This window comes from Tiliqua scincoides, chromosome 1 (assembly GCF_035046505.1).
Source record: "Tiliqua scincoides isolate rTilSci1 chromosome 1, rTilSci1.hap2, whole genome shotgun sequence".
Taxonomy (NCBI): domain Eukaryota; kingdom Metazoa; phylum Chordata; class Lepidosauria; order Squamata; family Scincidae; genus Tiliqua; species Tiliqua scincoides.
In genome coordinates this window covers 228217655-228244158 of record NC_089821.1, presented here as the reverse complement: position 1 = coordinate 228244158, position 26504 = coordinate 228217655, and the positions used below count along the sequence as shown (strand labels likewise).

Sequence of the window (26504 nt, the reverse complement as noted above, 5' to 3'; positions counted from 1 at the left end):
CTAACAACCCAATCCTATCCAATTTTCCAGTGCCGGTGCTGCTGTGCCAATGGGGCATGTGCTGCTTCCTGCAGTTGGGTGTCACTCACAGAGGCCTCCTCAAAGTAAGGGAATGTTTGTTCCCTTACTTCAGATTTGCATTGCCCTTATGCAAGCACTGACATAAGGGGTTAGGATTGCACCCTTACAGCCCAATCCTATCCAACTTTCCAGCACCGGTGCAACCGCAATGTAGCCCCAGGGTAAGGGAACAAATGTTCCCAAACCTTAAGGAGGTCTCTGTGACTGCACTCCCAACACAGGAAGTAATGCATATCCCATAGGCACAGCAGCACCAGCACTGGAAAATTAGATAGGATTGGGCTATTAGTCTCTCAAAGAATCCTTAATATAAAACACAGTTGCAGCATTAATTTTATTCAATCTGACAATTGTAACCTATCCCACCCCCACATCTATTACTTTGTTGGATCTCTTTTTTTTTTTAAAGCAATACATGGATTTGTCATTTAATTCCAAGGCTTCAATTCTACATAAACTTATAGGAAGTAAGTTCCACTGAGCTGAGATTTACTTCTGAGTAAACATGATCAAGACATTCTGCCCAATGTTGCATATGTGGAACAGGAACAAAATGTGTACACCTGTAGGCCGGGCAAAAATGGGTTAAGATGGAATCCTTTCATTAGTTAAAATGTGAATGCTATGCTTTGGTGTTCTGAACTAAATTAAAAAGAACCATGTGTTTGGTTGCTGGATCAGCTCATCCAATGGACCTAACATCAAGGTTCTAGAATGGATGTTTAAGAAATTAACTAGATGAAGGGTAAGAGATGACCATTCTCTCATGGATTGGGAATGGATTGGATCCATTCTCTCATGGATTGGGAACTGGTTGAAGACCAGGAAACAGAGAGTGGGTGTCAATGGACAATTTTCACAATGGAGAGAGGTGAAAAGCAGTGCGCCCCAAGAATCTGTCCTGGGACCAGTGCTTTTCAACCTCTTCATAAATGACCTGGAGACAGGGTTGAGCAGTGAGGTGGCTAAGTTTGCAGATGACACCAAACTTTTCTGAATGGTGAAGACCAGAAGTGATTGTGAGGAGCTCTAGAAGGATCTCTCCAAACTGGCAGAATGGGCAGCAAAATGGCAGATGCGCTTCAACGTAAGTAAGTGTAAAGAAATGCACATTGGGGCAAAAAATCAAAACTTCACATATAGACTAATGGGTTGTGAGCTGTCTGTGACAGATCTTGTGGTGGTGGTGGACAACTCAATGAAAGTGTCGACCCAATGTGCAGCGGCAGTGAGGAAGGCCAATTCTATGCTTGGGATCATTAGAAAAGGTATTGAGAATAAAACGGCTAATATTATAATACCGTTGTACAAATCGATGGCAAGGCCACACCTGGAGTATTGTGTCCAGTTCTGGTCACTACATCTCAAAAAGGACATAGTGGAAATGGAAAAGGTGCAAAAGAGAGCGACTAAGGGCCAAATCCTATCCAATTTTCCAGTGCTGGTGCAGCTGTGCCAATGGGGCATGCGCTGCATCTTGTGGTGGGGAGACAGTCACAGAGGTCTCCTCAAGGTATGGGAACATTTGTTCCTTTACCCTGGGGCTGCATTGCCACTGCACCAGTGCTGGAAAGTTGGATAGGATTGGCCCTAAATGATTACTGGGCTAGGGCAACTTCCCTATGAGGAAAGGCTACAGCATTTGGACCTCTTCAGCCTAGAAAAGAGACGCCTGAGGGGGGATGTTATATAGTGGTTCCATGCAAATAAAGGAAGGCATAGAGATAACAGCTCAATACGTTTATTCCATCTTCAGAACAGGACCTGGCAATGAATCTGACTTAAGGCAAACACCCCTGGCTTTTTATAGCATTTAGCTCCGCCCAGACTCCCCATATTTGGTGCAATTGAAACATTCACTAGAGGGCCAATCGGATGGTTGGATTTCGATCCATCACCCAATCAGTTATGGTGGCCCAATCAGTTATGCAGGATTTTGGTCCTGCATAACTTGCATACATAACAGGGGACATGACTGAGACATATAAAATTATGCATGGGAAGGATAGAGTGCATAGAGTGATGCTCTTTACACACTCACATAACACCAGAACCAGCAAACATCCACTAAAATTGAGTGTTGGGAGAGTTAGGACAGACAAAAGAAAATATTTCTTTACTCAGCATGTGATGAGTGCAGAATGGGCCCAGGTGGCTCAGGGCCCTACCCCAGGTCTATTGCTACTCTACGCTGTACTGCGTCCCCCTGACTTTACGATTCTGGTGTTCAGCACGCCTGCTTCTCCTCCTTTTTTTTTTTAACGGCTGTGAGGGCGGGCGGACTAATCCAGACATGGAGACCACTGAGAAGGGGGATTCACGGTAAATACAAATCTCCCTGTTCTCCAGTGGGATCTCCAAAGACATTTGAACAGTTGTTCAAATCCGGGTTGCTAAACTATCATGTACCTTCAGAAAGTGAACTCCACATCTTAAGCACTGATTATCTCTTAATAAAACATAGCAATCTGGTTTCAAGCCAAGTTGTCACAAGAGAGTGCCACAGCCTGTGCAGCACAGGAATGAATCCTATCCATATTTCACATGTCAAAGAGCCAGTAGTGCAAGAAATATTTCAACTATACTGAAATGTGACAAGCAAGAGAGAAAAAGTTGGCAGTAGGCTATCTGTAAATGTTAACATGCATATAGATTAAAAACAAAACCAACAACAACAACAACAAAAACCAGTTTCCCTCCAGGAATTAGTATTGTCAATTATAAATAGAGGACACCTAGTGGCCGAGAGAAGCAGCAGGTTAAAGTAAAGACAATGTGCTCTATATGTAAATTAAACAGTAATATTGCAACAAGTTGCAAAATTGTGTAAGAGACTTTGCATGTCTACTCAGAAGTAAGTCCCATTAGTGTCAATGGGGCTTACTCCCAGGAAAGTGTGGATAGGATTGGGCTGTAATGCCCAACCCTATCCCCTGCCATTGGTGCCACTGCAGCCACACCATGGAGCCAGACACTGCATCCAGTAGTGGTGGGGGAAATCAGGAGGCCCTGGTGTTCTATTAGTCTCCCTGGACCTATGTTAGCTCTATAGCTGGTGTGAGTCTGAGGAGAGTAAGCAAGCTGTGTAAGCTGAACTGAGGGGGACTGGATTCAGCATGTGCATTTGCTACCAAGATCCCCCAGCATGGTCCCTGCCCCCCCCATCTGGCTAGAAACTCTTCCTGTCCCCAGCACACCACCTCTGCCATCTCACTGGGGCTGATGCATCTCCTGGAGCCACTGCTGTGCATGACTTTCTACTTCCATTTGTGGCAACAGCTGGGCTTGTGTTGTGCAATGCAAGTTTCAGCAGTGCAGGAAGGATTAGGCATGGTGATTCAGGTGTTCTAGAGAAAATATGGTAACCAAAGATTAAGACAATTCTAAATAATTACCAAAAAAAATAAAAACCAAAAACCAAAAAAGTCCACCTGACTTGGTGGACTGGATTTTGTTGCAATCTACAAAAAGCTCAGGGATCCGCTGAGAATAGCATTTTTCACTCCTTGCCATAATACACATCAGTTATTTCTAGGTACAATAGTGACAGGCTATACAGAACAGATTTCAGAGCACAGGCAGAATGCTTAATAGGCATAACATGGACCTCTGGATGCTGATTGCAGCACAAGGGAAAGAGGTCTGGGTGTACTTTTCAACAATTTTGCAGGGATAGTCTTTAAAAAGGCAAAAGCAACAGAGATGTTTCTAAGGGAGAATTCATACACTCATTCCCCACACAGAAGCATTTCTTTTTCACATGCATGTTTACTTTCTTTAATTATTTATTTTAACAGCATGTATCTACCACCACAGTAGATACTCAATGCAGCTCACAGCATATTTGAAAACAGTTTACAGTTCATTTAAAATTGCACTGATTTGTTGCTCACACTGTGAGCTGATGATATCTGATAATATGCTTGCCAATCCCATCACCCAAAAAAGTTCCATGGCTGCTTTTCATTGCCAGGATGTATGCACATTACCAAAAATGATTGGAGTGCATGTGTGCAGAGTGTGTACATTTGCGCACCAAAATTTCCATAGACTTTTGCATGGTGGATGACTGCATGACTCCACCCCAAGTTTATAAGGGAGTATTTCAGATAGCATTTGGGGTTTGGCAATTTGATGAACTGACAGAGTCTCCTTTTATGTATGTATGTATGTATGTATGTATTTATTTATTATTTAAAAGATTTCTACCCCGCCTTTCCTCTGTTAAAAGCAGATGTCCTAGGTGGCTTACAATTTTAATTAATTAATTGCAAGGTTATGCAATCCTTCAATATTATTCAGGATAGCATGTTGTTACAAGTTAGACCAGAACATCAGGAGGACTTCAATGAACTTAATAAAAACAGATCAGGGATGCAATCAGATTATGTGTGTGACAATCTATTGAGGTGAAAACAAAGTGGAATTAGCTGGGTATTTTGGAAAATTTTTGACCATGGTATATACTCTGCCTGCCTTCTCTATTTCTGTGAGGTTAACAGCAGTAAAAGTGAAATTTACAAGACAGCTGAATGTAAATGTCAGTACATTTCTTGTTTCCAAGAGAAGTGAAAACTGGGGCTACTAAATGGCTATTCCCCAGGCCTAAACTGTAAGGAATATGAGACGCTTTGTTCTTTTCTACATGAACAATGATAAGATTTTGACAAAAATAGTGTGTGAGGGGTGGGGTGGGGGGAGGGGCAAAGACCATCAAAGACCATTCCTTGACTTCCTTTATTTCAGAATGCCCTTCCTATATCTGGGTGCATATTCTGCTGTAAGGAATAGGAAGCTCATGCAAATATATTTAGTGAAGCTCTGACAGGTTTTTGTAATGATAACTGCCCTGGGAGCCTGAAATGTTGGTGGAGGAACAGGGCAAGTGTGCTTAACCCTTTCTCTGATGGACAAATTCCCTGCTCCCCACCATGTTCCAGGTGTGTATTTACATAATTGTGCATTGGGAACTCCTAGGCACTGTAAAGCAGCTGGGAAGCAGGGAAAAAAAAAACAGCTGCTGAGAAATGGGTTAAGCACTCCTTCCCTCAGTCATTTCTTTGTTCAAAACTGCTGAGACTGCTTTCCATACAAAACAGTTGGGCCTTCATAACATGTAGCTTGCTCCTGCATTTATGTCTGTCATGTCAGGAGCATGATTATGATTAAGTACTGACATTACTGTACATTATATTACAGTACTGTTCAGTACTGACATTGGAGCCACTAGCACATTTATCAGATTGAATAATACCTTGCTCACATAACTGTCTGGACTCTTGCAAGTGCCACTCACAGAAACAGTGTTTCACCTGGTTGGTGAATTCAAAATAGGAAACCACCCTGCCAGGTGCCCTCCAAAGGAGTAGAAGAAAAAAAGCCAAGGGAAAAAAATGCTTCACACCTTCCCTCTCATTAAATACTCATTTCACTCTTATTCATTTGAGGCCTGAAGTCAAAGGCAAGACGTAAACACCCAACAGAATCAATTAAAAATCCTTCCAGGGCACACTGTAGTTTTAGGTTCTTCTCCCTAGAGTAGCTGTTTGATTTTATGATGCCAATATTTCCCCTTGTGCTCTCTCTCTCTCTCTCTCTCTCTCTCTGTGTGTGTCTATTCCTAACTGCAAGGCATTCTATGCCCTAATGACTGAAGGCCTGTTCTCATGACACTAGGAGCTCAAGGCAATGAACAAAGTTCTCTCCCTCCATTATTTTATTTCCACAACAGCAGTAAATTAGGCTATACCTAGGTAAAATAAATCTTAGTACCTGGGAGCAGTTATTCACACATTCTATTCAATGCAGGTATGATCAATGTGCAGTGTCCATAGACTGTTAGGTAAAAAGGACCCAAGTGCAGTTTTTCACATGGAAATGTGTGCCTTGGTACAGCATAACCTGAACAGCTCTTTAGCCATCCACAAAATTTCAAGGCTGCAGTGGGGAAATGAAACTGGGCCTCCCTGGTCCTAGGTGGACACTCTTAACTGGTACACCACATTGGCTTTCCTGCAGCAGCATGAAAAGATACCTCATTCCTCAAGATACTGGATTCTCCTAGTCTATGTATTCCATTTCTTTCCTTGTAGAAATCCTGCTTTATTCCATTATCTGTATAGAGAACTGGTGGAATTACACAACTCTCATATGGCTGGTCACAAAACTTTGAGTAACAAAACTGTAACATAAAAATATGGTCCAGAGTGCAATGTTGAGGCTTGCACTTAAAGGTCCTTTCTTACCTGTTGGCATTCCCATTCTTTGTGGGAATTTGTGGCCATTCCTTTAAATGGCCTGTGTGTTTTGGCACTTGTTTAGGCACACCTGCTCCAGCAGAGATCTCTGAACTGTGGTGTCTCACCAGGGAGTTGTCCAGGGTCATGAAAAGGGAGATGTCATTTGCCAGAGGATGCTCAACCTCACTGCCAGGGCTAATGTTGCTGCCTTGGCTGTATGTGTATTGATGGCTGTTTTCACATATGGGATTTAGAGCACAATCCTATGCTTCAATCCAGGACATGTCCTCTTTTTAGCCTCGTGTCCTGGAAAAGAACTGAAATGTCCTCCTTTTCCCTGTGAGTGGGCAGTGCAGAGCCTTCTTGGAATGAATAAATTATAAGTAATATAGTTTTAAATTTAATAATATAGTGTTTAAATTAATCACATGAAATCAACATACAAGGGCTTTTAGGCTTTATTTTGTCATGTCCCACATTTTTCTTAGCTGTCCTACATGTTGGGGTGCCTGGTCCTCCTTCGCAGTTGTGACATCTGGTCACCCTAGGGCAGTGGTTCTCACACTTTTAGCACTAGGACCCACTTTTTAGAATGAGAATCTATCAGGACCCACTGGAAGTGATGTCATGATCAGAAGTGACATCATCAAGCAGGAAAATTTTTAACAATCCTAGGCTACAATCCTACCCACACTTACGCAGGAGTAAGTCTAATTGACTGTCATTGTTAAAAGACTATACATAGTAGCTTGTTAAAAGTATAGATGTATAACATTTCCCCAAATGCAATCACATGCCATGGCAGCATCAAGTCTAATCTATTAAAAATTAAATATTGGAATGAATGGGGACCCACCTGAAATGGGCTCGCGACCCACCTAGTGGGTTTGAGAAACACTGCCCTAGGGTATCATCTCCAGGCTTCCCCTGAGCTCCCCCGACCTGCCCAGTGAGGATGCCCCAGGAGGGAGAACTTTGGAGATGCGCCGCCTGGGAGGGAAGGAGGCGGCACAGCGAGGAGAGAGAATTCCCCCACGGCAGAAGCTGGGATCGGCCGCGGATGGGCGGGGCGCGGCTTCCCGCGTCCAATGGAGCGCGCGAGTGCCTGCGAAAGGGCCACCTCTGCGGGCTGAAGCCAATGAGGCGCCAGGGAGGGTGCGGGAGCCAGAGCGAACCTGGCGCTGCCTCCTCCCCTCTCCAGCGACGGACCCAGCCTGCTGCTGCGCTGGAGAAGCGGACGGGCGGCGCGCGCCGGCGAACAAGTCGCTCGCTGGGCGCTCCCCTTCCCCAGCCCGGGCGGGCCGGAGAGCGCGCGCCAGGCAGGCAGCCAGCGGGAGTGGAGGGCTTGGAGATGTTCGCCGGGAGTCTCGCATGGGGCGTGAGAAGGAGGTGAGCGCGTCGCTGCCGCCGCTGCCTGTGAAGGGAGAAGCGGAATGCGTGCCTGAGCAGCAGCCGGGCATGAATGAATGCGGGGGAGCTGACTGACAGCCCGATCCTAGCCCCGCTTCCCTGGGAGTAAGCCCCACTAACTCTGATGGGACTTACTTCTGAGTAGACGTGCCCAGGATGGGGCTCCGAGGACGCAGACCTGTGCCTGTCTACTCAGAAGTCAGCGCCATCACGGTCAACGGGGCTTCCTCGCAGGAAAGTGTGACTAGGGCTGCAGCCTCTGCAAGCGTGTTGGGAAGCGCGGTGGTTCTCCTGGGGGGGGGGGAAGACGAGGAGCTCTTTGGAGGGGGCGCTTCTGGAGGGAGGTGGCGGCGGAGAAAGTGCCTCAGCGGGTGCGGAGGGCGGGGGGGCTTGTGGTTGCGAGCGGAAGGTGGGAGGCAGGAACGCTGCTGGCGCTGGCTGGGTGTGAAGGGAGGCGGAAAGTGTCTCCCCACCATCGCCGCCGCACGCACTTGCTAGGGTGAGAAGCGTCACCCTCGCCGCCTCCTCTCTCTCCTCCCCCCCCAAGAGTGGAGGCGGGAAGTTGGAGGGAGGTGTTGGGGGGTGGCTCGCCCGCTCGCCCGCCTCAGGGGTGTCTGAGCCGGGGATGGGGGTGGGTGGCGGGGGAGGGGTCCTAATTCGCATCCCTGGCTGGCTGGCTCCCCCCCATTCTGCCAAGAGTTCGTCTCTCTCGGGTCTGGCTGGGTGCCTGCCGTGTTGTTGCCGGGCAGCATCACTCGAGAAAGAGGAAGAAGAAGGAGAAAGCTGCACCACGGGATGATTGGGCGCCCAAGTCTAAGGCAGGTCTACTCAGAAGTAAATCCCATTATAGTCAATGGGGCTTACTCCCAGGGAAACTGTGGATAGGATTGGAACCTAAGGACCCAAGCCTATGCACGTCTACTCAGAAGTAAGTCCCTTTATAGTCAGTGGGGCTTACTCCCAGGAAAATGTGGGTAGGAGTGCAGCCTGGGTCAGGTTTGGTTTGGACCTGGTAAGGGGAAGGGCACAGCAGTGGTGACATCAGACAGATGCAGCTGGGCTGCCTTGGAACGGGCTTGGTGGTCAAGTTTCTTTGGGAACTGTGGGAGAATCCTGGTCTTCTGGTATGTAGATCTACTTTTGTGAAGTAGATTGTCTCACCCCCACCAGATTTTTAGAAAGGGAAGAAATGGGAGACTCTTCCTCCACCCCCTGAATTGCATAGAAGATTGAAGTGTATCAGATTGCAATAAATAGCTTTATTGTCTGATCCAGTAAGCGATTACTCAACATTTTTTGTCCTTATGTGTAGAAAATGGTAAATGAGTGTTCAGTGTTCGTCTTTCTTTCTTTCTTCTGCACCCGCTGCCTTTTGGCTTCTATTCTACACTTGGAAGAATGAACAGTGGTTCCTTTAAAAACTTTTTCTTTGTTAATGTCTTGGCCTGTTGTCTGAATGGAACATAGACAGTGGCTTGGTGATCTCATAGAAGGATTTTATTGTGCCTTGATGAGTTTTTGTGCAACTCTTATTGCCACTCTGGTTGTGTAGCCCACTCTCAGCCTAACATTTATAGAGAGATGGTCCCGAAGTTGACAGTAATCAGAAGCACTTATTCACATAAGGTGAGCTTTTAAGCTATATTAGGCCACGGTGGAGGATAATTTTGATTGCTGGCAGTGTTGGTATCGTGTTCCAGTAGGGTTGGCTGTACAACACTCTTTAAAATGTTCATCAGCATTTGTTGTGGTCAAGCCTCCTGCTCACAAGAAGATTCCTGTAAATTCTTTCACCCAATTCTTCCTGAGCGTTTTTCATTTCTAAATGTTAACACTAGATGGCTTTCTTGTATCATTCAGAATTGTGAGCTGTGTTAGAGCTTCACCAGGTTAGCTCACATATACTGTGTGTGCTTATCCTGAATCCCCTGGGGGCTGGGAATAAGAATAGGCCCTCGGTTTGGCTGTACTTGTCTTAAGAGGTGACTAAACAGCCACCAGGTAGATGGGACTCTACCATCTGGGAAGGCAGCTCATCTGAGAGAAGGAAAACTCTGATCCCAAACCTCCACTGCCTTGTGGCTACATCCAGTTATGGAAAAGGCTTCAGGAGTCAACCTTGAGGCAAAATTTGGAGCCAGAGTCCCTGAGGCAGTTCATGACTGAACACAGTCACGTTCTGGCAACTCCTGCGATGCCGCTGGAACAAAATGTATTGGTGTCTGCCTTTCCATTGGACCATTTCAGCAACGTGGAGAGGGGGGATTTGCTGCATGGGTAACAGTCTATCCTCCATACCTACTTTACCCAGGCTTCGCGCACTGGAGAGGACACTCTGTTCCAGAACCACCACTCAGAGCGCAATACCATAGTCTTCTGAGACTGAAGGATGCCAACAGGGTGCTTATCCGGAGTTGTTACCTTCTTAATTTGGTTCATATTGAATGGTTCTAAACCAAATTGAAGCTGTTTCCTATTCAGCAGTTCGTCTTGACATCCTGTTTACAGAAGTACTATATTTGCATTTCTGTTTAAAATTCCTACAGTTCTGTGGCAATCAGATGCTCCGAAAACACTTTAACCCTTTTCTTTGAAACAAAGAGGACTCCTTTGTAATTGAATATATGTATTGGGATTGGTCCACATTCTTCTTAAATTGCTAGAATCTCTTTAATGATTAAAAAAAGAACCTTTCCTGGCTTTAATTGCCATTTGCTGTTTGGTACATGTTTATGCTGGCTGAAATGATGACATTCCAAACTGGACTTTGTTGGTTCCTACTAAGCCACTGTCTTAATAAGTTGTATTTTCTACAATGGTACAAAGAGTAAGCAAGCATCTCTTTGAGTAGCGAGTGTGTGCATTGAGGGGAGGGTAATGGTGTGGTTTCTTCCCTTGAGCTGGTGACTGTTGCAAATGCTGTGAGCACACTGTTATCTCCATTTATATAGACACTGTGAGGCTTGACCTGTTCAAGATGTGCTGTGGTCATGGTTTGAATTCTACCTGGTTTACTCCCTGAAGGATAAAAATGTTTGTTTCCAAACATAGAGTGCCCCAACAGTACCGTTAAAATAAGTAGAATCCTATGTTTTCATTCTATCATTTGGGTTTAGGAAAGATTATATGCTCAGTGAATCTCAGCTGTACTTCAGGATCTTCTGGAGTGTGGAATGCTTACCTACCCTGCTTTTTGAACTATAATTGGTAGATAGAATGAAATGTTGGACCTTCCTGACAGAAACCTGTTTTATTACCCATGAGAACATAAGAACAGCCCCACTGGATCAGGCCATAGGCCCATCTAGTCCAGCTTCCTGTATCTCACAGCGGCCCACCAAATGTCCCAGGGAGCAGACCAGATAACAAGAGACCTTCATCCTAGTGTCCTCCCTTGCATTCTGACATAGCCCATTTCTAAAATCAGGAGGTTGCACATACACATCATGACTTGTAAGCCGTAATGGATTTTTCCTCCAGAAACTTGTCCAATCCCCTTTTAAAGGCATCCAGGGCAGATGCTGTCACCACATCCTGCGGCAAGGAGTTCCACAGACCAACCACACGCTGAGTAAAGAAATATTTTCTTTTGTCTGTCCTAACCCTTCCGACACTCAATTTTAGTGGATGTCCCCTGGTTCTGGTGTTATGTGAGAGTGTAAAGAGCATCTCTATTCCCATGCAGTTTGATGAAAGCATTAAGGTTATGCAATATTGTATGTGACCTCAGTTAGGCTTTAAAACAGAATACAATTCATGTGATGTTTTATGTAAACTAAGCAAATGGTATATTGACTTCGATTTGCTTTCCGAGTACAGGTACTTGTGTTGTACTGTTGAAAAGTTCACAAAGTTAATATGGAAGAGGAATGAAGTAATGCTTTGATTCTATTGTGATGACATTTTATAGATGGATTAAGCCAAGGTGATGGATTTTGTCCTTGAGCCAATGTCAGAACTTCTGCCATTCATTGCCTTTAATGTCCTGCTGATAACAGGTCTTCCATTCAGATAATCCTGTTGATTTTGATAGAATTTTTCAAGTAAGTGTGCTGGATAGGCACAGAGAGCAAGCCCCATTGGACTAGATAGGAGGTACTCCTGAATAAATATACACAGAATTGGGTTGCATGATTTTCAAGAGTGGAGCCACATTGTAATCTAAATAATTATTTATTTTTTGGATTATCTAAGTCAGGGGTGCTCACACTTTTTTGGCTCGAGAGCTACTTTGAAACCCAACAAGGCCCGGAGATCTACCAGAGTTTTTTTTACAATGTTGGCGCCATCATAATATATAACATTTATGTGTACAATGTATGTTGGTGTACCTTGAGCCCCACTGAGTATAACAGGACTTACTCCTGAGTAGACATGCCTAGGATTAGGCTGTGAGGCTGCAATCCTAGCCACACTTGCCTGGGAGTAAGCCCCATTGAGTACAATGGGCCTTACTCCCGGCGTTTCCTCCCAGAGGCACCTGAAGGGGGAGGTCAGCACTCCGCGATCTACTCATTTTGCCTCGCAATCTACCGGTAGATCGCAATCCACCTATTGAACACCCCTGATTTAAGTTGTACCTCAAGTTTTTTCTTCTCCAGTAATATATTTTTCTTGTATACTTACACATGGGTGAACACTATTTAAAAAATGGCATTTGCCTTGAAATGATTATTAAAAGGTGCAAGTTATGAAAATAAAAGGTGCAAGAAGCTACTGCTTCTTGTTGTCTTGAATAAATCAATTTCACTTTTGAATAGTAGAAATGTTGTCAGCTCAAAATTAGCTAGTCTTGATGGATATTACTTGTGTGATTTGATCTCCATTTAAAATATTCTATGTCTTACGTCTGTTGTCCCTAGACTTGATGGGAATTAACTGTGCAGGCAATCCATTTGGTAGGCTTAGTTTCATTACAATAAGTCAACTTGATTACATTTGAACTTTTAAAAGCCACTTCAGCAGCATGCAAACACTGTTTTTGAATGTGTGTGTTCATTGTATCCATGCATTTTTGTTTATACTTCATTTTATTCAATTCCCCTTAGTTTGTGGTAGATAGCACATAATGGTATCAATAAAAAGCCAGTAAGTAATGAATTTTCAAAAGAGACTGAAAGGCTACAATCCTAAACCTGCTTTTCTGGTAGTGATCTCTGTTAAGCACAATGGGACTTACTTCTGAGTAGACATACATAGGCTTATGCTGAAGATTTTGGTATTACTCTGAGAAATTTCTGAAACACGGTTTACAGGAGCGGTTTTCAAGCTCTCCGGGAGTTTGGAAACTGCTCTAAGTTCTTGCAGGGGCAGGAGGAAAGCGGGGGCTGCAGGGGCTTGGCTGCATGTACCTGAGCCTCCTGCAGGCTCCCGGGGGTGCGGGGAGCCCTGTGCGACCTTCTGCAGGGCTCCCAGAAGCTTCAAAAGCAAAAGTGGAGTGATCGTGCTCCACTTCCAGTTTAGTGGAGGCGGGGCGAGATCACTCAGCTTTTGCTTTCAAAGCTTTGGGGAGCCCTACAGAAGGTCATGCAGGCATGAATGGCATTGTGATGCCCCATTTTGAAAAGCCCTGGTTTACAGTAATACAGACATAAAATTTTTGAATGTATGTGCCTTGGGTTTGTGCATATCTTCAAACAGCTGTTGAAAACTCACTTTTCCTATGTGTCTTATACCATTACCAGTTTACAAATTTCTTTTGGAAGTGATGCTGTCTTCATCTGGTACTAGATTAAGCTTGGTGTTCATAAAAATACATAGGGGCAGGAAGGGGTTTAGGATTTGATGGGTGCCGCTGCTACTGAACCTGCTCCCTTCCTGGTCCTGAATAGCCCTGTTGCCTCTCTGTTCCACTCACCCATCCCACCCCTTGCTTGCCACCCTCCCACCCCCTATGCAGTTTTACCTGTGACAGTGGGTGTTCCCACTCCATCGCTGTGTGGACCTTGCCACTTGCTGTTTCTGGCAACCGAAAGGCTGCATTCTCCCATGTGTTGTTTTGTGACAGTCAGAAAGCTCGTTCTGGCAGTATAACTGGAGGCCAGGATTGGGCTGTTGGGCTGCAATCCTGTATTCATTTGCGTAGGGGTGGGCCCCATTGAACTCTGTGGAGCTTGCTTTTGAGTAGACATGCCCAGGATAGCATTGCCAAATTTCTTTAATTGGATGACAGTCTTTATTTTTGTCAAAATATTCTTCAGTATTTGTCTTTCTGTACATGGTGAATTTCTCTGTTCTGTGTTAATTCAGAATTTGCTGGATAAAAATTACTCTGCTTTTTCAGTCTTCGGTTAGAGGATATATTACTGTACATTTGTAGTACAAATTATATAAGGGTATAATGTACTATGTGGTGGATATAACTTACACAATATGCCTGGTTTTCTTCTAACTGAAAAGCAGTTTTTATTACACAAGAACACTTTTGGCTTTGTATTATGGAAGTTTGGGTGATTCATGATCCATTCAAGGGTTCTAGGCTTGGACAGCTTCCTTTCCTTAAAGGTTGTGGTGGTGTTTGCATACTGCTCTTGTGTGTGGATTTCCCAATCTAATATTGATTTTATTGCATTTTTATCCCTTCCTGCTTCCAAAGAATTCACAGTAGTAAACATGGTTATTTTTCTCCCCCAGAGTATGAGGTAGGCTAGGCTAGAGACTTCCCAATCCAGTTCTCTTAACTAATGTACTACATTGGCTATCTGTAAGGTGAGAGGGGTCGGGTTGTGAAGCAGAGCTTGGATGGCTTACTCCATGCACCACTGCTGCAGCTCCCAGAAAGAGGAAGTTAATGGTCTGAGCTTTGCTGTGCTAGCCATGTACTGTACTGATTGGAAGTGGTGATGTGGCTCATCTGCTCAAGTTACCTGAAATGAACAGGGCCTGGCAGGCTCTGCATGGTAACTGCTTCAAGCTTTGTTTCTCTGTTTGAACAGCTCATCTGATTGGGTAGCAACTTTGCTCAGTCCTGACCATGTCTTCTGCCCTGGCTCTTTAATCCTCACCTGTGTGTTTCAGAAGTTGACCCATAGTGGTGGCCTGGTATGGAGCTTGGCCAGGGCCTAATGCTGTTGGCCAGCAACCATTTGAATAGCTATTTGAAGTTACTTTAATTAGGAGAAAAAATCTTGAATTCTGAAGTGTTATAGAAACTTGAGTACTTCCGTACATGACAAATACGTTTTATAAACACTGGACTTCATGTTATTTCTCTTGTATCACTATGCAAGACAAGTTCGAAGGTCAAGGAAGAATCATGTACCAAGAGTTGCTTTCAAAAGATTGAGGACAATGGTGTCTCTGGCCTTTGGATGGTCTGGGGCAAAAGTCCTGTGGGGGCTCCCCACTATAGCTTGCTCCCCCCCATTCTTTGAGAAATGTGTGTTCATGTTTCCTTCCCCTCCCCCATGGTGCCCAGGAACCAGGCAGTAGACAGAGGTAAGTCCTTCATTCTGGCACCTGCAGCAGGCGAAAGAGCATTGTTGCCAACCTGCTGCCAAGTTCACATTGACTGGGAACCATTTAGGAGGAAAGAAATAGTTGGTCTGCTGCTCCAGTTTGCTGTGTGCACAGTCTGTAGAGGAAGATAAAATGCAGTGAAATGCTGGCACCAGCAGAGATCCAGGACAGTCCCATGAAGAAATCACACAGAATTCCACCACCAGCTATACTTACAAAGTGTACACATAGCCAGGCTCTCTGGCAGCAAAACAGCACAGTTCTTCGACACTCCAAACATGCTCTCAGACTCCTCACCCTGACTACATCAACCTGACTACATCAACAGAGGTAGGCTGTGCCTGCTTCCCTTAAGTACTTTTGTTGACCAATCAAGGTGAGGATGACCTCATCCCATTACCTCATCTTCATGAGGACCATTATGTCAGCCTCCCAGGATGCACTTGTCACCTTTTCCATTTACTTACATTGATGCTGTGGAGTCATCATGACTCAGCACATTTCCACTTACTGGACTGGACAAACTGGAGTTACATGTTGTACAGAGAGTTACATCCAGGTACTTACATTTTACATGGGCTTACAGATACAGGTCAGAACATTTAGGCCCTGCAACATTCAGACAGCAAATTTCTGGTACTTTGGGTCAAAATATCTGGACACAGTTGCTGCTGCTCACCCATAGCCACCCAAGTAAGCATTCCTGTGGGCCCTGGTTTACCGAGTGGCAATGGGGACAATGGTGGTAGCAGTGGAAGGCCCTGGCTGCCTTGGGTTACTTGGGCATAGGTGTGGACACAATCATGGCCCATAGCCAGTGTTCAGCAAGGTCATGTCTGTGAAGTTCCCTGGAACTCCCAGTTGTGGAATTCTACTTCTGTGCCAGTACAAAATGAATACTTGTACATTTATAATCCAGAGTCAATCCCACAGTGTGGCCCTAAATATCTGGGACTTGGGAATGAAGTTCTACTGCCTTTGATTCTTTGCCACTTGCAGACACATTTGTCGAGAATGGTGGAATATATATTTTTTTAAAAACAGGCCCCCCCCCAATTCACTGATCGAGTATTATAGTTTCACTTATCTGCAGATCCAGGGGGACCACCCCGTACCCATTAGAGTACCTTAGTTTTTAGTTGTAGCAATGGCAGCATAGGTGTTTGTTAAACTGAAGAACATGACATGCAGGGACACATTGCTATTCCCTGTTAACGTTGTTGGTGTCTCTGAAGTGTGCAGCCTGATATGCCTGTGTCATGCTCCTCAATTTAAGCAAGAAACACCCATGCTGTCATTGCTACAACTAAAAAACAAAGGTAATGGGGGGCACATGGGGGCTCCTATGTATATAGAGTTTTCCTGTATCTACAGTTTCCATGTCAACAGGGCCTGCAGAATGGAACCCTGCTTTCTTCTCCATCCTTTCTGTATTTTAAATTGGTGATAGATTATGACAGCGAAATAAGTGGAGAATGCAAAAGATAAGCCCTGGCATGATTGGGATGGAGGAAATTGCACAGTAAGTTCTAAAGAGATAATAAAAAATAGAGGCTACATGAAAAAGGAATGTTGGTCTAGAGCAGGGTTGTCCAAAGTTTTTGGCAGGAAGGCCACATCAGTTCTCAGACATTGTGTCGGGGGTCAGGGGAAAAAAGAATTAATTTACATTTCAAATTTGAATAAATTTACAAAAAAGAATATTTTCGAGATGGAACATATATGAATGAATGAAGGTCTTGCAATAACTCAAGGCCCATAAAACACCTTGCACAAAGCAAGGCTGGCCTTTCCTTTGCTGCCGCTACTGCATCACAGACGTGAAACAAGAAGCAGTGGAGGGAGCCCTCATCCCACAGCTCACGTGAGAGGTCAAACAGTCGCCCTCACACTGAGATCAGTTGCTTCAGGCCAGAGTGGGCTCCAACAAATCTTTAGAGGGCCAGAGGCTCATTGGAGACTGGGGACTCCCTGAGGGCTGCATTGAGAGGCCTCAAGGGCCGCAAGTGGACCCAGGGCCAGGGTTTGGGCACCCCTGGTCTAGAGCTGAGGAGTCTCAGCCTGCAGCATAAACAAGCTTGAATGTAGGCAAGCAGAAAAGGAGGCTAGGAGATTGAAAGGGAAGTAGACACCTGCTGATAAGCTGGGAAATCAGACAAGAGTATGACTGTTGTCCTCATCTGACCTGGAAGTACTTTTAACCAAGCTGGTGAGAACCAGCTGGGTAATGAAGCCATGTAGGATCCTTGGAAGATAATGTTGTTATCTCGATCTTGGGCTCATCACCCTTGAATTCTTTCCCACAAGGTAAATTAGTGACTTATTCAGGAGGATATGTCCAGGCAGGTTTCATCATGACTATACTTGAGGTGGTGCATCAGTAAATATTGATGATACATTATAAAGAAAAGACTGTGGTTAGGTGCAGTGTCTGTTTTCGTAATGTAAAGAAGTTGTTTATGTGGAATAACAAATATTAGTCACAGTTAGGAATCTAAGAAGTTAAAATGTTGGGGTGGGAGATGAGAATGGGAGCAAGCAGGTTGGTGGAGCTATTTCTGTGTAGACTGAAATTTTCTCCTTTGGGATTCAGAAACTGATATGCAAAATGGAAATTAGACCAAGGTCCTAGACAGAGTATTATAGGAAACTCTGAATCATCATTTTCCCTTTCATCTTCCTACTTCGATGCTGATTTTATCACCAGATGGTTGGCCCTGGCATTGATGTATTGCATCTTGGATTAGATAATGTATGCACAAATCTTCCACTAAAGTAGAAGTAAATGCACTTCAATATTCTGCTGAAATATTACAGCAGGAATCAACAGCATCTTGCGCACACATTTAAGACTTTGGTTCCTTGTTGTAATGGTCAGGTGATGTTGAAGTTATTGCTGTTTCATTGAATTAAACTTTGGAAGTGAGCTAACACTTTATTTGACTAGCTGCTGTCTTGATAACACCATAATTGTCACTTGGGAGGAGTCATTTAAAGGAAAAAACCCTTAAAAATAAACAAAAAAAGCAACTCAAATTATTTAAAGCAAAAATAATTATAATTTTTTTTTAAGGGAGAATGTTTAAGGTAATGCATTTGAATCAATGCAACAATGACTCTCATTGAACCCAGATGCTGAAGGTGGGGGGAATTGGCAAACTACAGGTGTGCGCCCCTTAACGACCTTCCAACCCGCAACAGGTTGCATATGTGATGGCTGGTGCTGGTGAGGTGATCACGCCCCCCAAGCCTCTGAAGCTGAGGTAGTCACACACCCCCCCCCCAAGCCTCTCGCCTCTGGAGGCTTTTCTCCCAGAAAAAACTGGAAGTTGAGTCTCCCGCACAATGCTGGCATTCCAAGCCTCGCAGAGGCAGCGTGTGGACGTACACTGCCTCTGGGAGGCTCAGAAAAACCTCTAGAGGTAAGGGGGGTTGAGTTTCCCCTTGCCTTTGGAGGCTTTGCTTAGCATCAAGCACCACTTGACAACATCCCTGTTAAGCGGTGCACGACTGTGTGTGTGTGTATGTATGTGTGTGTGTGTAAAACCATATATGTATGGTTTTCTGCACATTCCTGTACTAATGTAGGTATTGTTTCTTGGTGCTGTTGTGGTTAACCAGTTAGAACGAAAACTAGAACCTTCTCTGATTTATATGGTGGCCTAAGAAATGCTGACATTGAACTCCCAAAGTTTTTGTTTTTCAGTCAACGTGTTAACACAAAATTACGAGAAACCTGGATTTGGTAAGAACATTATGGAACAGTACTAGAATTAATTGCTGTCTTAGGAAAAATTATATTGGAAATCTTGACCACCACGTGGTTGATTTTTTTTTTTTTATTAGTCCTGTTGGGCCAACAGACAACTCTGAAAACACTGAGATTTTGTATCTGCACATTTTAAAAAATTGGGTCATGATATCCAGGGCACTTTTTCCCCGCAGTACCACTGTGGTACTCTAATTTTGATATATCTGGTATTATGAATTAGATGGGTTGATGGAAATCTAATTTGGTAGCTATAGGGCATTCATTCTGCTTTGCAAATTATTTGAATTTAGTTCTTGTTCATTTGTTTCAGTAAGCAGATTGAAACAGTGATCAAGCAGTGATCATTTAGAAACACTTAGTTCAGGGCTTCTCAAACTAGGGCATTGTGACGCTCCAGCCTGAGGGACCTGGCCTCTGCCCCCTTAAGGGGCAGGGGATCGCATCAATCAGGGGCCTGCAGGAACTGGCATTTACTTACCAGTTTCTGCAGCAGCATCCTGGGGGTGCGGGGAGCCCTGTGCGAGCATCTGCAGGGCTCCCCAGCCTCCAGAAAGTGAAAGTAGTGATCGCATTTCACCTCTGCAAAACTGGGAGTGGAGCACATTCACTCCAGGGATCAGCACATTCCTTCTCATTTGCAGGGGCCATTGTTGAGTCAAATCTGTGTACAAAAAAATCCGTGTATAAATAGGCTGGATCTCTCTCTCTCTCTCTCTCTCTCTCTCTCTCTGTGTGGCCCCTGCAAATGAGAAGGAATGTGCAGATCCTTGGGGAAGGGGAAAATTGCATCCCTTTAAAATCACAATTTAAAAAACTGCTTTTCTTAACAGTTGTAGAGAGGGATAGTCATGCAAGCCATTACAGGTATAACCTAATCATCCTTAGATTTATCTCTCTCAATGCAATGAGAAGTGCCCTTTAAATTCAAGGAAACCAGTGTTTAACAATGATCGCAAGAGAGCATGCCCATTGGGCTGACAATCTATCAATCATTCTCTCTTCAGGCATTTAGCCCAAGACCCCTCCCTTCCCCCTGAGTACTGAAAGAAATATATACTTTGCATTGGTGAAGGAGGGGTCGGAGTGAAGCCTTTCTTAGCACCTTGAGAGAGACGGATTGTTGTCTTAATTACTTAACATCACAAAGGTCGGTAAGGCTGTTTTTAAATCACCAGAGCAAAGAAACTGTTTTTTAAATTGATTTGCTATAGTGCTGTTTTTTGTCATCCAGGTGAGTTCTGGGAATGGAACCCATGTGAATAATGAGAGTCAACCTGTATATGATTGTAGATTTATCAGGGTTTTTAGCCCACATTCTCAGTAATGATGTGTAAATTTGGTATTAAAGGGTACCACTTCAAGCACTGTTAGGCTTTGTCTTAACTATTTGATGATCTATTGTGCATTCAGTCCAATTAGAGTGTTTTACTGTTGCACAAGTATAGTGTCTCAGGTCCTGATTATGCATGATTTGAACAGGAAGCATTGATGTGTTCACAATATTTGCCATGAAAGTGAGGAAGAAGAGATCACTAGCTTTATTTATGATAATGGAAAAAACTTTAGAAAGCAGTTTTCTTGATGCCTGTTCATTCTAAGCTAATGCATCTCAGTGTACAGTATGTGTTATTGTGCACTGTGTTCTAGACAGAGGGTTGAGTAAAACTGGATCCAAGGTTTAGCAAAGTTTAGCGGAGATGATGAACCTGTGACATACAATGATGTTTTGGGTGACACCAGCATTCACCAATACCCAATAACTGAGTTTTACTTGTATTTCGTTTTTGTAATTATGTGCATTTCTTTATATAATACATAGTACCACACATGACTGGACTGTATTTTTTAAAAATAAATGAATATGTAAAGAATTGTTTCTCTTTTGTTTGGGGGGCATGCCAGTAGAATTTTTGACATGCCAAGCCCAAAATGTTTGCCATCATTCACGTAGGCTATGCTTCCTTCTGGCAAGGCTAAGGTCCATTAAAAGCAATGAATCAGAGTAGGTAGTTTGTTCATTTCCTTGATAAAACACTAAAGTAAGTTCCTTTAGGAGTTTGAGAAATATTGCAAATAACAGTGAAAGCTGTCATTAACTAGTGAATTTATATGTACTGAAGCAACCCAATCCTATGCATGCCTACTCAGAAGTAAGTTACATTTTAATCAATACAACTTACTTCCAGGTAAGTGCACGTAGGATTGCAGTCTTGGTTATCAGTCTTGTACTGTGTCAGATGATTGGTTCATCTTGTTCAGTATTGCCTGTGCTGATTGCCAACAGCTCTCCAGTGTTTCAGGCAGGGGTATTTTCCAGCTCTAGTTTGATATATTGGGTATTGAACCTGGGACCTTGTGAATGTAAAGCATATACTGACCTGCTGACCTGTGGCTCCTTCCTCATGACAACTTTGTTAATCCACTCAAATAATCTGAGAATTATATTTGACAGAAATGGGCTCTGAAATAAGATTATGGCAACAGGAACAGCCCAACATAATCCGCCAACCAACCCCAACCTGTCACTGTTGTATGTGGACACCACCCCAACCTAAGATAAAGATGACACTCTATTCCCTTCCTTCCTTCCTGTGCAAACTTTTTTCAGTAAAACAAATTGTGGGATGCATTGGGGGCTCCCAATATGCCCTGCTTCTTGTTTTACTTAGTGGTCCTGAACTTACAATGGTCATGGTGCCCTTTCACGGTGGTGGTGGTTTCTTCCTGGCTCTCCCGGGCACCATCTTAAGGAAACCCTGGTGTAGATTATTCCAAGGTAGGCTGCACAAACCTCAGCCTCAGGCATGCATTCAGCCCCACCTCTCCTGCTCTGCAGTGAAAATTGTTTTCACTATTGAAATAGAGTAATTGTAGTTCCCCATTATATCTGAACTCAGGGAATTCTGACTTGTTCACACTATGAATCGAAATTTCAGTCGGTCTTTCGTATACAGTTGTAACGTAACCCTTTATCTGTTAACATTTAAGTAATTTATTTCACTTTTCAATTTCTATACCGCTTTTCACAGTTGAAAGCGCTAAAGCAGCTCACAGTATACATAAAAACAGACTACAATTATGAGGTTAGTTAAAATTATCTTAACAGATATTCCAGAAATTAGCATGCAAGAGTTTTTTTTAGCATGAAAGCTTAAGTAAAAAATAGTTATATACTAGTATTTTGTTTTGCAAAAGCCATTTAGGTATATTATGTGAATATGATAGAATTCAATTATTTACTTTCTTTTTTTTTTTTTAAAGTGTCTGTAACTATTTTTCAGATGGGGAAGAATCTTAAAATGCTACTGCTAAATGTATAGCAGACTAATATTTTAAATACTGGAGGAGTTACTGGAACTTGGCTAATGATAACAGCTGTTGTTAAAAATAACATTAAGAATGGGGAGGGGGTGTGCATTTTGAGCATTCATTTGATTTGGGAAGGTAGTAGTGACTGAGCAGCTGTTCATTGTGTATTTTCATCACAAGCTGTGGCATTTGTGGTCTACCTTTTTGTATCCAACAAAAGGAGAGTGATGCTTGAGCAGCTATATCAAGGTCATTTACAGTTCCAACTGTGCACAGTACAGAGTTTTTTCTGCTACTATACATAACAATGTAACTGCTTTCTGAGAGTACAGACTACAAAACTATTTTTCACTTTCTCACTACAGCCTCACAATCTTTCATTTTGTTATAATTTATATTTTTAAAAACTGGGGACGTTTACTTTCATAGACCATGTGTGTTAGTATTCAGTGCAGCTTGCTCAAGATATTTACCAGTTAATGTTTCCTAATTTTAAAATCATACACTCTTAAGTAGTGGTTTTATAATACTTAGAAGAGTTCATGGCACTGATAATGACAAATGAGTTCATCAGCATTCTTCAGGACTACTGAAATAGCCAGGACTCTTGATTGATGTGTTTATTTTAAACATTAAAAAAAAAAAATCAGTGACATGTTCCAATATAACAAAATAAAGCAATTTCAAAATCAAATTATGTAGTGATTGCTTCTATATTATTTCTTACTGGAACAAGGATTCATTCACTCTGTTCCTATGGTGAATCTGGATAAGGTCCCTACCAAAGTGGTAGATTTCTGGTGTCTCCCATCTCTATTAAAAGCTTGATTTCTGGTAGCGGTTCTGATTTTGAATGCAATTGCAGTGCCAACCTCTCCAGTGTGGATTGACAAAGTACTTTTGGCGCATCTGGCGGGAAGAGTGTTCTGCGAGGCAGAAAATGATGCTCCACCTTACCCTGCACTTCTTGGTTGCATTTCTATTATCATGTCTTGCTATGTGGTTTCTTTTCCTGTAGCTGACCTTTTAATCTCATTTTGTTTTGTACTGAAAGAAAGAGAAATGGTGTGATTGCTTTGGCTGCAGAAAGGAAGTTAGTGATTTAAAAGGCCTATTTCAGTGTTGTCAAAGGCTTGGGGAAGGAGGAGCCAATTTAATTCACACCGAACAGGATTACTTTTGAGAGCTGCAGTCCGATGTGTGTTCTAGAACCTACTTTATCTGACTTTTGAGTAAGTATATTGACAGTGTTTCTGTGAGGATGGGCATCATACCATATTTTTTTTTATAATGCTTTATTTATTTATTACAGATACAGGTAAGGAAAATTGGATAGACTTAGGGCTAGGACTACATAGGTTACACACAAGGATGGTGGCCATCGAATACAACAAACATTAATTAGAACAAAATTAATAATCAATACAAAAAGTATCATATTCAAGGCATCATACCATTGTTATGGGGAACAAAGTGTTGTCTTATGTGTCATATCCAATTGGAAGACATGTCTCTCGCATAATTCTGGCATTCCTCACGTGATGAAGCACGTGGATGCGCACTGCTTCTGGGAGGCTCAGAAAAGCCTCTGGAGGTGAGGGGAATGAAGCTTCCCCTTGCCTTAGGAGGCTTCCTTGACGATGCCAGTCCGCAACCCTGTTGTTAAGTGGCATACGATTGTAATTAGGAATAGACAACAGCATCAGCCACACCTGTTTCAGATGCGTACTTGTCTGTGAGGGAGACTGTTGCCACCAGATTATACATGCAGATGCCTTGTAGTGAGCAAGATCATAGTGTCTTTAGAACAGTGTCTTTCCCTTTCCTGGGGCAATGGTGAAGTCCTGAAAAACAAAGGGGTTCTGGTGAGTATTGGAGTCCCTGGTATTATCCAAAATGGAGCAGATGCTCTCAGCTTTTAGTCCTTGCAGAAGGAAGAAATGGGTGGGCAACACAGTTGATAGTAGAGATGCATTATAATACTGGAGGGTCCGAATGGGGAGGGGCAGAGACATGAGAGGCAGCATCAATACACTGCAACATTGGATTCCCTCCCCCTTTGCTTACCAGTGTGAGGTGCATTGTTTTTCTCCTTCTGGGGTAGTGAGATAGAGATCCCAGGTGGGTGTTTGTGTGGAGACCTCCTGGGGCAGAATACCTGCAATTGGTATTCTGAGAAGACAAGAGTTAACATAATATCTTGCCATATGTGTTGTGACGGACAGGAGGTTCTTTGTGCAAAGTGTGCGCACCTTTCACCATGGTTCCTATTTGCTAAGTTCTCCTTTGAGAGACCAGAAGAGTATAGTCCCATGTCACACGTATTCTCATCTCTAATGTAATCTCTATGCAGGAGTTTTAGTACAGTACTGGGGTTGTTGTGCTGTCAAATGTAGTTTGTATCCTGTGATCCATTGTAGAAAAGTAGGCAGGGTCGGGGGTGGCAGGAGGTGTAGTTTTCTGCAGTTTTTTCTTTCCCATTTGTTCACTATGAGGTTACTCCATCTGTGCCAGTTCTGTTGTTGGTGTAGCATTTTTCTGACATTGGGTCCATTGTCTGAAGGGATGGTTCTGAAAAGGTGTACAAAGACTTGTCCCGTCCATGTTGTGCCCCACTCTCCTCCATGTTTTGGCTTCTCTGCTGGCAGGGTTGCTCTAGTGCCCAAATGAAATGAACTACAATCTCATGGCATTTTTCTCATGGTGTTACAACGCCTGCAGCATGTCGTAGATGGGTGTGTTTTTTCACTGGTAGGGCTGTGGTTGTGCTGGTGTATATGCACATAGAGTAGCAAATCACGAGGGTGGGAATGGCCTTTAATTTTTTGGAAGCGCTTGAAAAAGGGTTGGTGAGTGAGTATTCACAAGGAAAGATTCCAAAAACCAAGTAGAAACTGAGACAGCCCAAGGGGAATTCACACATCATTAACCTGTTTCTGCCCAGCCCACAGGTGTGTGTGTGTGTATTTGATTCCTCTTATGCATATGCATTGGGCAGCTTAAACTTGTAAATATTTCTATAATGTTCCAGTGTTAAGCATATGAAGTACATACGTTTAGATGGTGGATGGTTCCTGTAAATGTTAACTTTTTAGATACGAGCAAATAACTCTGCTTTAATTGAGAGAAGTTTCATTACAGGTGTTGTGCCTAGTTACATAGTAAAAATAGTGCAATTGTCAGAGGGACTGAGCTATCTGGTTTCCTAGTGAATATGGAAAAAGATAGGTTTAAGTGTTTATTGTTATTGAATTTTCTAACTGTAGTTTTTGTCTCTTGATGGTAGGAACCAGAAGAATGTTCCTGTTAACTTAATATTGCCTTTTTTTTTTTAAGCAGCATTTTCTAACCTTGCCCATGGCAAATTCAGATAAAAAAGCAATTAAAATGTTGCAGGCCAGTCTGTGTTCTGCACTTAGTGTTGCTTTTTCATTGGAACTGAAAAGATGTGTTAAAACACATATTCTCTGCTCTTTTCATCAGCTCATTAATACTGGTCTCTGTACAGCTCTATTTATTTTTTCAATCAGGTAGCAATTGTATTACAAATTGTTGTCTGCAGAAATGTGTTCATTCTTGTTTTTTTTCCTGCAACTGTAGTAATCGGTTTCAAAATAAGATGCAAGTTATATTGTGTCACAAGCCCTACAGAGTTAGAATTGAGATTTGGTGATGTGGTTAGTGCCTTGAAGCTTACTGATCTGTCTCTTGGCCTAATCTACCTTGCAGGGTTGTTGTGAGGATAAGGGGGGAGCGTAGAGAACAATGTGCGCCACCTTGTGCTCCTTGGTGGAAGAGTGGAATAGAAAGGGAATAAATACATTTAAAAAGTTTATGTATAAATAAATATAAATACTTAAAAAGAAATGGCTGATGTGACTAAGCATGACAATGTATAGTACTCTAGAGAGGTTTAGAGATTGTATAGACATATGAATCAAGAAAACTCCTGGGGATTGCTAGAAATGGCTCTGTTTGATCTGTGAATGTTAAGGCTTCTGCTAATGCAAGCTATAAATAATTTCTGAGCTACAAATTTCTATTCTTCCTCCTTACATGGTTAATATTCCTGATTAATTCAAGGCATGTAGGAGACACACATTTATATACAACTACATGCTAGGTACCTGTCCGGCGAGCAAAAGGCCAGATCAGTAATGTGTCTCGTTAATAGGAATGATGGCAAGAGGCCACAGATTCACAGGCCAGAAAGTCCTCATTGAACCATGTAATCA

General features: G+C 43.1%; 1 protein-coding gene across 11 annotated transcripts in view; it reads left to right on the top strand.

Annotated features, from left to right (window-relative positions):
* The first annotated feature begins 7532 nt into the window (after positions 1-7532).
* SIPA1L2 (signal induced proliferation associated 1 like 2) overlaps positions 7533-26504 on the top strand; it is a 134140-nt gene continuing 115168 nt past the window's right edge. For 10 of the 11 annotated variants that reach the window (XM_066616899.1, XM_066616891.1, XM_066616884.1 and 7 more), the window contains exon 1: positions 7533-7709. The gene's annotated coding sequence lies outside the window, so the exon portion shown is untranslated. Of the gene's footprint in view, positions 7710-8802; positions 8855-26504 lie in introns of those variants that run through there. The other variant, XM_066616853.1, reaches the window with a different exon arrangement.